This window comes from Loxodonta africana, chromosome 2 (assembly GCF_030014295.1).
Source record: "Loxodonta africana isolate mLoxAfr1 chromosome 2, mLoxAfr1.hap2, whole genome shotgun sequence".
Lineage (NCBI taxonomy): Eukaryota > Metazoa > Chordata > Mammalia > Proboscidea > Elephantidae > Loxodonta > Loxodonta africana.
In genome coordinates, this window is record NC_087343.1 from 64,395,216 (window position 1) to 64,407,422 (window position 12,207).

The window sequence follows — 12,207 nt, forward strand, 5'->3', positions numbered from 1 at the left end:
TCTCAATATAAAATAGCAAAGAATTTTTGTCCAGTTTTAATCTTGGTGGGAGAGGGAAGCAGAAAGATTTTTCTGTCTCTCTGGGGACCATAAGAAACTCAATGAGGTGAACCCAGATGCTCTTGGCCTAAACGCACTACATCACCCCATGCCATCCCATCAGCCGTGCTCACTGGTGTCTTAGCCTCCAGGGTGTGATGAAATCCTGTCACTTTTGTGCTTTCCCAGGTACCTCCTGGGAGGCAAGGTGCAGATACTCATTCCTTTTGGAGCCTTAAATTAATTTTGGACTTTTTCATCCCCTCCTTGGGGTTCAGCATTGGAGTAGGGTACCAGGCAGAGAACCCATTTTTTTCAGGGACCAACACCAGCACTTAAGTCTATTTCCATCCTCCCTAGCTTTTGAGAATCTTCATTTTTACTCAGAAATAAGGACAAATGAGGCCTGACTGAATGAGCTTTCTTGCTTGTCTAGAATGTACGCCAGGGCTTTAGAATTCAAACCTCAAAGGCTATTAATAAACTTTTTTATTTATGGTCTACTGGAGCCTCCTTTCCCTGAAGCATGGAGACCATGATCTATATTAAAGGGGCAAACAGAACCACATATAGGTAAAAGGGATTGCATGAGAAAAAAAAATCACCTCAGTAATGGCCCCCAAATACTTTTCTGTCACTTTTATAAATGGGCCTTCTGGTTTTTACATTAGTCACTTGTGAGTTTGGCTTGTTCAATTTCTCCTCTGATAGACTGAGGAGATTAAATCTGGGAGCACTGATAAAACTGAATTGCTGGGCCTGCGAGACTAGGAAGCGAACTCCCATTTCACTGAACTCCAATAAGGGCATTCTATGGGATTTTACTTATTAATAAAAATTAAAAGCTACAGTTTATTTAACGGGTACCTGACATTTACTAATTGTTTTACCTATATATTTTATATATTACCTCATTTAAATACAATAAAAATCCTATGAGGTAGCTCATATTTCCACTTTGCAGATAAAGAAGCTGAGGCACAAAGAGATTAAGCAATTTACAGGAGGACACACAGCTGACAGTCAGAATTTAAGCCTGTGTTGTCCAACTTCAAGTTCCTGGGTGGGACAAAGAGTTAAGCCCTCAGCTACTACACCAAAGGTCAGTGGTTTTAACCCATCCGGAGATGCCTTGGGAGAAAGTCCTGATGATCTACCTCTAAAAGGTGACAGCCATTGAAAACCCTATAGACTGCAGTTCTACCCTGCAACACACAGAGTCGCTGTGAGTCAATATCAATTCAATGGCAACTGGGATAATCTAACTTCTGAATTCATGTACTTAACCACTGTGCTATTAACTCTTATGTTTGTTTAAAAACCATAACAGAAGATAATTCTACAGTTGTAACTACTTTCCAACAAAACATTTCTTGATTAAAAATTTTATTATACTAAATTTTGGCTGTACTAAATTTTGGCTATAACAAATTTTGCTTGCTGAAAGTGAAAAGGACTTGAAGCACTTACTGATGAAGATCAGACTATAATGACACCTCAACATAAACAAAAATCCTCCCAACTGGACCAATAAGCAACATCATGAGAAATGGAGGAAATATTGAAGTTGTCAAGGATTTCATTTTACTTGGACCCAATATCAACTTTGTTTCACCTATTTTGGACAGGTTATGAGGAGGGATCAGTCCCTGGAGAAGGACATCGTCCTTGGTAAAGTAGACAGTTAAAAACAGGAAGACCCTCAACCAGATGAATTGACACAGCAGCTGCAAAAATGGGCTCAAACAGAGCAATGATTGTGAGGATGGAGCAGGACTAGGCAATGCTTCATTCTGTTGCACATAGGGTCGCTATGAGTTGGAACCAACTCAATGGCACCTAACAACAACCACAACAAATTTTGGCTGTAGTCATTCATTTCGAATGAGGTCCTCCTTAAACATCTATTTATAGCCAAAAATATCTTGCAGCATATTGCAGCAATCTCTTGCAGCATACCAACCAAGAATTTAATCAACCAGTATATGGATATGAAAGTTGATTTCAGCTAGAAAAAAAAAAATTTCATAATAATAAATCTAGAAAATGTGATAGAATATATCAAGGCAAAATAGCCTAAAGCCTATCAATTTTGTGTGTCATCTGAATTAAAACTTCAAAATGTTTTAACTAAACCAGTCTGGGTCAATATTTTTTTTAAAGAAAATGTAACATCCTATGGGCTATTATTACTTTGTTTTTCATTGACATGAAAATGGTTCCTTAAAGTGACTGCACTAAAAAATCTCTTTCTTTATATCCCTGTCACATCAGGTGACAGCTAAGGTTAATTTGCTAATCCCCAGCTATGGACTATAAAAGTATTAGACTTCAAGAGATTAGAGCTATAATAATAAAGTAACAGTGACTTACACATCCCTAATCACAGCTGCTCAAATAAATAAAATACAGAACCCCATAACAGCCAAAAAAAAGACCTAGTTAAAATCAACCTTCGCCAAAAAAAGTGAGCATTAATGCACTCTGCCTTGACTCCAGATAGTCTTAAGAAATGTAGAAAAGATGTCTTAAAACACAGTCGTTTAATTTTTCAAATGGAAAATGTCTTTCTCTTCTTTTAAATGCACTGTAACAACCCTTCTTGAGTAGAGCAAGAAAAGCTACACACAAGCAAAACCTGTACAGACACCAAAAGCTAAAAGAAAGGCTGGAGTCAGAGGAGACAAGGCTGAAAGCCACCCAAAACTTGAACATGGCCTTCAGGAATGACACTGGTTTTTGGTTTTGTTTTCATTTTTCCCCGAACTATTTATCAGAAAAGCCACCTGACACCTCCTTTCTCTAATATTCATGGCCCTTATGGTACCTTTAATTTCCCTTTACAGTCCATAATATGGTTCATAGTTACAGACACACATGTATATATACATATATACTTGTTTAGTTATTTGATCACACCTGTGTCTCCTCTTAAGCTGTCACTGCCATAAAAGCAAAATCATGTCTCCTTTACTCACCAGGATTGACGTATGTAATATATTTTGCAATGATGTGTGTAAGATATTTTGTAAAGACTAACAGAGGTTATACAAAATATCTTACATACATCATTACAAAATATCTTAGCATACATCAGGGTTACACGAATTCTAGTAATAGGAACTAGGCATAACTAAATCCGTCTACCCAGGACACAACAAAGTATGTGCCGATGTTGTTGTTATTGGGTGCCATTGAGTCAGTTCTAACTCACAGTTACTCCATGTGACAGGGTAGAACTGCCCTATAGGGTTTTCTTGGCTGTAATCTTTACAGAAGCAGATTGCCAGGCTTTTCTCCTGCAGAGCCGCTGGGTGGGTTCAAACCACCAACTTTCAGTTAACAGCCAAACACTTAACAATTGAGCCACCAAGACTTCCACAAAGTATATGTAGATAACTAGTGAGTATTTCTGACAATGAATAGAGAAATATTGCATGTAATTTGAATGAATCAATAAATGCTATTGCGGGAGACTGTTACTTTTGATGGTCCCCAATGAGTTATACTTGCCAGTATTCACAACCTTGTGTAGTCCCCTCCCCTTGAATCTGGGATAGCTCTGAGACTGGCTTTAATCAATAGAATGTGGCAGAAGTGACGCTGTGCCAGATCTGGTAATAAATCTTAAGAAGTCCTAAAAGCATCTACTTTTGCACTCTTTAGTACTTCGAGCTATTGAGCAAGAGGTTCAGCTGTCGGAGAGATCACATGTAGAGGCCAAGTAGAAATGGAGGGGGACTGAGACTACACGGAGAGAGAAAGAAGCCCAGTCATCCCTGCATCCAACTGAGCCTAGCCCAGAGCTGATCCACGGGCTGAATACAGTCACGTGAGTGCCACCAGCAAGACCAGGAGAATAGTTGCCCAGCCAAGCCTGGTCCAGATTGCAGAATCACAAGAAATAGTAAGAACTGTTGTTATAAGCCATTAAATTTTAGATTGATTTGTTATAAAATAGATAATGGAACAGCTAAAAGCTAAGATGAATTAGTATTAACACACAAGAACTTCCGTATAAGTCTACTGATATATCTGAATTATTCGGCATCAATATTCCCTTTCTTCTGCTCAGAATAGGAAGTAAGGCAATCCTAAAGTTGAGAATTTTGAGGCACCAGAAGATTATAATTTAATTGTAGAAGTGTTTGTGACACACCGCTCATAAATAATACACATCCTGGAAACTTAGATATATACACTTCAGAACCACAGTCCTCGCTTCATACCAATATTTATCCAGTATTATTAAAAACATTTTGTGATGTGTTATTTGCTTTCAGAATTGAAAACTGCAAAATCTGATCATTCCTATCATGAGGTTAACATGTCTACTTTTCTAATAGTTTTTGTCAGTCACCATGTTCTTTCCTGAGATTAGGCCATTAAAGTTGCTTGATTAAAAAGTTCTTAAAAATTGGTAAAGTTATTTTATAAAGAGGACAAGAAAAACATTTCGATGATGGGCCAAAATTTTCCAAATACTTCAGAGAAGTTAAGAAGATATAAGTACCATTAGCCTTAATTAGAAATGATCTTTAAGTTCTGAAAGATGCCATGATTTTCCAAAGGCCAATGGAAAAATCCATACTATCTCCTTCAACAAAAGCCATAACAACTAAAATGTTCACATGGGAGATTGTGGCCCAATAGTAAATTCCTGTACAATCAACTTCAATCACTTGGGTTCAGCTTTTAGAACTCTAGTTTTAAAGTAGTTGATCAAATGGCAAGAATCGACACTCGATTTTGAATACTTCCATAGCTGCCAAGCATGGCAATTATTCAAAAAAACATTCAGCAAGGTTTTATTAGAGAAATCTGGAATTTACCCCAATCATTTTGGACAAAATAGCCTTATATAACTCTTCTTCAATCTAAAGGCAATTTACCTTTCTCCCCAAAGAAGCTATTTCTGCTGAAGGAGCATTTTCACTGTCTTACATTAATTATTTGGATAGTGCTGACCACATCACACCCAAACTCTTCACAGAGAAGAACACATCAGAATAATTAAAGCAACAGCGACCTGAGAAGCTATGCTGGATTGCAATTTAGATTTTCTGCTTGCTAATTTTGTTTTTAATTAGTAAGAAACTACAAAAGACCAAAGTCTAACAATAAAAAGCCTAAAATGTGAATCTAAAAAAAAAAAAAAAAAAAAACCTTAAAAACTTCTTGAGGGATTTGCTCATTCCAAAAATGAATTTTTAATTAATGTTAAAGTAGTGACTTTTTTAGACATCATTCAGTAATGTTATGATAATAGAAGTTCTGAAGAAAAAGCAAGCCCGTATTCCCGAATGCCGCAGTCTGGGTAAAAATGGGACAACTTAATGCCCTTTACAATGTGGAAATTTATTCTGGTTTGTATTTCTCATTTTGATAACCACCTATATCCTAACTGAATGGATAAATCATTCTAGATTCTCTCTCTCTGTCACTAGAAAAAGGACTCTAACTGCTGAGTTAACTCACTTATATTTTGACAAAAACAACAGTGTTAAGCATTGATTCCAATTCAGATTGACATAAAACTTTGAGAAAAGGAGAAGTTTGGCCTTCCTTCAATATTATAAAAGTATTCCTTGGCCTTTGACTGTAATGACAATTGACTAAGAAGAACTCTGGGTCAACGGAAGAGAAACAAATGTCAGGCTAAAGAGTAAGATGTCATGAAGAAAGGTCTTGGCCTCTGTTGTATTTACACAGTTTTCATCAAGGATTTTTCCTGAATTGCTAGGCAGCCTCAAGTGAACCGAGGCTCAGAGAGCAATGGAATGTAAACATCATCCATCAGAAGTAGGCAGGCTTTGGCATAGGTGTTGGAAGATACCAGGTGAGACCCATGGTTCTGCCATGAACAGGGCTTAAGGCTTGCCCTTTTCAGTGGTCTCCCATCACTCCCATCTGCTTACATGGACAGTGCGGTGATGACCTAGGGGATGCTAGAAGGTATAAGTGTTATTATCAAGGAAGGAAATGGTGTGTTGGTGCAGAAAAGGAAAGCAGATACTCAGTTGATTCCCATTATTCACAGTAGATACGTTCTCTGAAGTCATCACGAGCACTGAGATAGTGCATACTGAACCAATGCTCCTAGGGGAAGCACAGAGCTAGGTCCCTGCAAGCCTCGGGCCATGGCATTTTCATCAACTAATTAATACATAATCTTGTTTTCTGTGTGCTTCTGTTTAAAGACACCTGATTTAATCCACAGTATTGATTCATCAACATTGAATTCATGGCCAAGAGCACTATAACTCATGCCTGAATACAGTTTATAGACTATACATATTTTCTCTGTAAGGCACATCAGAACCTTCTTGCACTAAGGAGCGCTAGGCAGAACTTCAGCACCACAGCTGGGGGCCATTTTAAACAAAGAAATGAACAAAAAGACAAAAGTGTTTTTTTCACTAAATAGGACCATGAAAGGATACTTGTTTACAGCGTGAGAACTGAAAGAAGCAGCTGGGAACGTGCACATCGGGTGACTTGAACTTTTTGCCACTCTGAGAATGTCCATGAGTGACTGTGTTCGAACCATGAGTATTGATTTTAGCAGTAAATTTTAGCAGCTATGTAAATCCTCAAATACAGAATTCACGAATAATGAGGATCAACAACTATAGTTGGGAACAGTTCACAAAGGTGGAAACAAGTCAAAGCTATGTATTTTGTTGGGGGCACAGATTCATCCCCCCTTTTCCTGGTAATGATACTATGATTTTCCTTGGGGAAACCACACTTTCCCATCTCAGGCAGTCTGGGTACATGACCCTCCCACAGTGATTGTTTCAATGAGGGTCATGTGATCTACATTAATTTGGTGAGATTCAAAACCAAGAATTTTATTAAAACTAGTTGAACAGAGACTTCTCATTCCGCCAAGCGTCCTGAAACAACAGGATGTAAACCTTGTGGCAAAGTATTCAGTTGGGGCAAAGTTATATAAGCCAAGTTCACTGGAATGGTGCCAATACAGAGAAAGCCTGAGCTGTGAGGTATACCTGTGAGGTCCCAAATCCAGATCTATCATCTGGACTTTTTAGGCATCAGAGCCATTTAAGTTGGATTTTCATTACTTGTAAACAAAAGGCCTACCTATGTCACTCCATATCTCCAAGAAAATTCATGCTTTGAAACAATGTACAGTGACATATCAGAGGCAAAGTAATAAAAAATTGTAGGAAGAAAATACACACCCCAAAGCATCACAGCAAGCTACTCCAATGAGACAATAATCATCCTATCAAACAATTCTCTGCTCTGTGACCAGCCTTGACCTCTGAGAATGACCACCGCCAAGCCATCTGTCTTAAGCCCCAACTACACTGCTAGCTCTGTCCTTGGCACTATGAAGACTAGTGTAAAATCAAGGCCACAATTCATCTGTGGAGATGAGTATTAATATTCGAAAGAGTTTCATAATAGTTTAAATAATTATGTGAGAAAAATGAGTTATGCAGACAGCAAAGGTTGGAGACATCCTGCTGTGAGCTGACAGCCTAGGGGTCTGGGGAGATGCTCTAGTCAGATATTTCATAAATTCCCTCCAATCATTCTCTTGCTGACCCTATCCAAGGCTGGCTTTTCATAAATAGGATTTATAGCCAACTGTTTTCTAGCTTTGCTATCTACTAACAGAGGACCACTATCACATTTTAGGGCTTCACAGCCAAAGTGGTTCAGTAGGATATGTAAATTAAAATTGCTTCAATTAAAGCCGTTTTAAGAAATTGCAATATAAAGTTTAGAAACATTAAGACAATAAAATACTATGGGAAATACTCAAAAACAGCAGCAGATATTAAGCAATAACCTGGTTATCATTATGGTTCTGTTCTCTTAAGACAATAATTTAGTTACAGACAGGGGTGCAAACAGGTTATACTAAACCTTTTGAGTCAAAGAAGAGTCCAACTTTCCTACAACTTTAAATCCTTTAAAACCATGGCCAATTCTTCTCGGATTAGCAAGAGGTTCAGAAATAATTTTTCTTGGCACCGGTACTTTGCCTTATTCTCCCATGATATTCCAAAATTCTGCAGTTCCATTCCTCAGTCTCCTGTGTCAGTAAATCCAAACTTAGTGTGCAAAATCAAAGGTGTGCTTCCGAGACACAAACTGAGATGTGACGGACGGTGTCTTTGGAACCGAAACCCGTGCTCAGAACCACTGTCTGACATGACTGCCTTCTACGGATACATTTCCAGTGAGAAAGGCTGTGTTTCTCAACCACTTTTGTGCTACATTGGGTAAAGCAGGTTATTTCACAAACATCCAGGAAGCATAATTACTGTTAAGCAATTTTGTAGCAGACAGTGTGCTACTAATTATTCTCAACACATAAAGAGGCCTTAGAACCAGCCCGTGGAAAACAAAAGGTAAACTGAAAACCTGCTTTATAGAGCTAATTGATTTTCAAGTTTCTCTTTAAGAAATTAAAAGTTCCAGCATAAAGAGTGAACTACACAAAATAAAATTATTTCAAAGATCTGTGGAGACTGAAAATGAAAAATTGGAAATCAAAAGAGTATATACATGCAAGTACAGCAGTAGCCATACCACTAGCAGAAAACACTACTATAAATGGGGAGAGAGTATTAAATAATTAAATAATCTCAATTATCCCTTAATCCTTGGAGGAGCCTATTTCTGAATCTTAACTGAAAGATCAGACATCATATAAATACCTCAAAGCAAAATTTCATGGGAATCAGGCTAGCAGAAACATGCAAACTCATATATAGTGGATGTAACTACATAGTCTTAAAGAAAGAGTCTATAGAAGAATCCTGATCAAAGGGGGTGGAATGCAAAACAGAATTTTAAATTCTCATGGCTTCCAGATGTTCTGGAGCCATATAGGCTGAGTGGATCCCTGAAACAATTGCTTTGAGTTAACCTTTAAACCTTAAAGCAAAAATATCCCCTGAAATCTTTTTAAAACCAAACGGTAGTTTAGCTTGACTAGTAAAAAAATGTCTGCCTTGAGCACTGTACTCTTTTAAGATCCATCTATATAGGATCGAATTGACAACAGCAACTTGAAAGATTAGATGGGAAACAGGGAGCAGTGGGTGTATGTTAATTAGGGAGGAACAACTCAGAAAAGGAGAGTGAGAATGGTTGCACAACTCAAAGAAGTAATGTCACTGAATTGTACATGCAGGAACTGTCAAATTTGACAGTTGCTGTGTATATTCTCAACAACAATGACTAAATAAATAAAATTAAAAACAACAAAGAGAGAACAGCAAAAAGAGGCCACAGTGCCACATAGTCACATGTCGTTCATACCTGAAATACATGGAATAGTCATACATAAATTCCAACAAGAGCAGTCACACACCTGTGATATATGATACATGGCATGTGGTAGGTTCCAATTTATATATATTTTTTTACAAGTGGCTATTAAGCTGTCCCAGTGCCATTTGTTGAAAAGATTATTCTTGCTCTATTGAATTGTCTTTGCACTCTCTTCTGAAAATCAATTAACCACAAACATAAAGGTGTATTTCTGAATTTTCAATTCTGTTCCATTGATCTGTATTTCTGTCCTTATCCAAGTACAACCTGGTCTTGATCACTGTAGCTCTGTAGTAAGTTTAGAAATTGGAGAGCATGCATTTCTCTAACTTTGCTCCTCTTTCTAAAGAGTGTTTTAGCTACTCTGGGTCTCTTGCATTTCCACATGAACTTCAGGATCAGCTAGTCAACTTTCAAAAAAAAAGCCAGCTGGGTTCTGATAGGCATATCCTTGAACCTGTGGATGAATTGCGGGAGTATTGCCATTTAACGATATTAATTAAGCCAATCCAAGAACACAGTATATATTTCCATTTTTTATTTAGATCTTCTTTAATTTCTTTCATCATCGCTTTACACATTTCAGAGTGCATGTCTTGCATTTCTTCAGTTAAATATACTCCCAATGATTTTATTCTTTTTGATGCTACTTTGAGTGGAATTCTTTTCTTACTTTCCCCAGGCCCCTTATTATGTCAGCTCCCAGCAGGGTTTGTCCAAGCTTTGCTGTCTGCATACATCATTTTGCACCTACTGACTTGGACTATTACGCAACTGTTTCAAATATTACCATCTCTTCCTAACAACAGAATTGTGGTCTCGATTTTACACGAGCCTTCACAGTGCCAGTGACAGAGCTGGCAATGCAGTAGGGAATCAACACAATTTTTTTTTTTTTATTGGTCTTATACCCTGTGACATTGCTGAACTTTTTTTTTTTTTTTTTACTATTTCCATTTTTTTTTTTTTTTTTAGTGATTCCTTGGGATTTTCTGTATAAAAGGTCATGTCAACTGCACATAGTTTTATTTCTTCCTTTTTAATATGAATGCCTTTTATTTCTTTGACTTGTCTAATTGCCCTGGCTGGAACAGCCAGTATGGTGTTGAACAGATATTGAGTAGACATCCTTTTCTTGTTCTAGATTCTAGGGGGATTGCATCCTGTCCTTCACCATTAGCATACTGTTAGCTGTAGGTTTGTTTTCTTCTCTTGCTAGTTTGTTGAATGTTTTCATCAGAAAAGGGTGTTGAATTTCTTCAAATGTCATTTTTGCATCAGCTGAGATGATCATGTCGATTTTGTTCTTTATTAACATTAGTTACCTTAATTGATTTTCATATGCTACATCAATGTTGTATTCCTGGCAGGGGCAGATTATCCAATAGGTGCTTACCTTACTTCCAAGCATCACATTTATAATGCAGATCATCTGTAGTTAACAATTTCACATTTTTTTTGCAGCATCGAAGATTCTGCCTCTAAGTATGGCTAGCATCTGTCTCTTTACCAATCCCACAGCACCTTCTACAGATTCAAAGCCTCTGTTCAAATTCACGGTCCCTGACAGGGACAAGTGATCCAGTAAGCAAGGTAAGTACAGGCTTACTTGTGCTCACTTAGTAATTTTAGTGAACAACTGTTCACTGACCTAGTAAGCAAAGTAAGCACGGGCTTACCTGTGCTTAAGTTTACTGGGTCATCCCTGCTTATGAGGTCATCCATCCATGATCCTGTGCTATTTTTTGGAAGAATTTTCCAAGAATTGGTATTAATTCTTTAAATATTTGGTAGAATTCACCAGTGAAGCCATCTAAACCTGGGAGTAAAGATACCATAGCCCTCAATTAGGAGTTTGGAGGAAGTGTATGTAGTTAGTGCTGTGTTTTTGGCTGCACCTACCCAGAGCACAGCTTCCATCACACTCACCTGGAGGTAGGTGCATAGAGCGGGTCATGGCCTAAATTCCATAAACTCTCTCTGTTTTTACCAAGATTTAGGAGATTTGCTTGAATAAAAATTTTGTTTGTTTTATTTGCTATATGCCCTTAAGAAATTTACAGAGACTTTAAATAGCTTTTTGTTTTGTTTTTGTTTTTTTATCAGTTATAGTTGTTTCACTAGGGAGTGGGTTCACAGACCTCCTCACATGGCCATTTTAGAAGCTGATCATTATTTTGTTCTTTTCTTTTTCTCACTATACTGTAGACTGGTGACAATTTTATCAGAGCCCCGTATCAGTCCATAGGCTGGCATTTAAGGGACACTGCCTAACCAGTTTCATTATATTTCACAAAGAAATATAGCAGCTCCTTAAAGAAAGCTCTGAACCAGGATTTTCCCACCTTATTGTGCATAAGAATCACCAGGAGAGCTTTTTAAAAATTCAGAAACTAATCTCTATACTCAGGAATTCTGATTCATGTGATCTGGAGTATAGCCAGAAAAATTACAATTTTAAAGAGTACCCTGGCAGTGCTTCTCAAAATTTAAAGTGCAAATGAATTATCTGGGAATATTTTTTAAAAAAAATTTTTTTTTAATAACTTAGTACAGAGAATTCCCATCGCCCTTCATCTAGTATCCCCTAATGTTATGATCTTACTTAACCATGGTACATTTGACAAATCTAAGAAATTAACATTGGTATTACTGTTGTTATATCAGCCTAGCTATTGACTGAACTACAGGCTTTCTTAGGATTCCACTAGTTTTTTCCATTAATGTATGTTTTCTATTCGAAGGTCCAATCCAGGATCTTGGACAATTGCATTTAGTCTGAGATCTTTTTAAAATGCAGATTATGGTTCAGTAGGTCTGGGATGTAGCCTGAGATTCCACATTTCTAAT

At 37.4% G+C, this 12,207-nt stretch overlaps 1 protein-coding gene across 3 annotated transcripts in view; it reads right to left on the reverse strand.

Moving 5' to 3' along the window:
• PDE4D (phosphodiesterase 4D) overlaps positions 1-12,207 on the reverse strand; it is a 1,416,439-nt gene that overhangs the window by 1,382,104 nt on the left and 22,128 nt on the right. The window contains exon 1 of one of the 3 annotated variants that reach the window (XM_023545477.2): positions 7,942-8,739. The exons of the other annotated variants lie outside the window; for them this stretch is intronic. The gene's annotated coding sequence lies outside the window, so the exon portion shown is untranslated. Of the gene's footprint in view, positions 1-7,941; positions 8,740-12,207 lie in introns of those variants that run through there. 3 annotated transcript variants of the gene reach the window in all.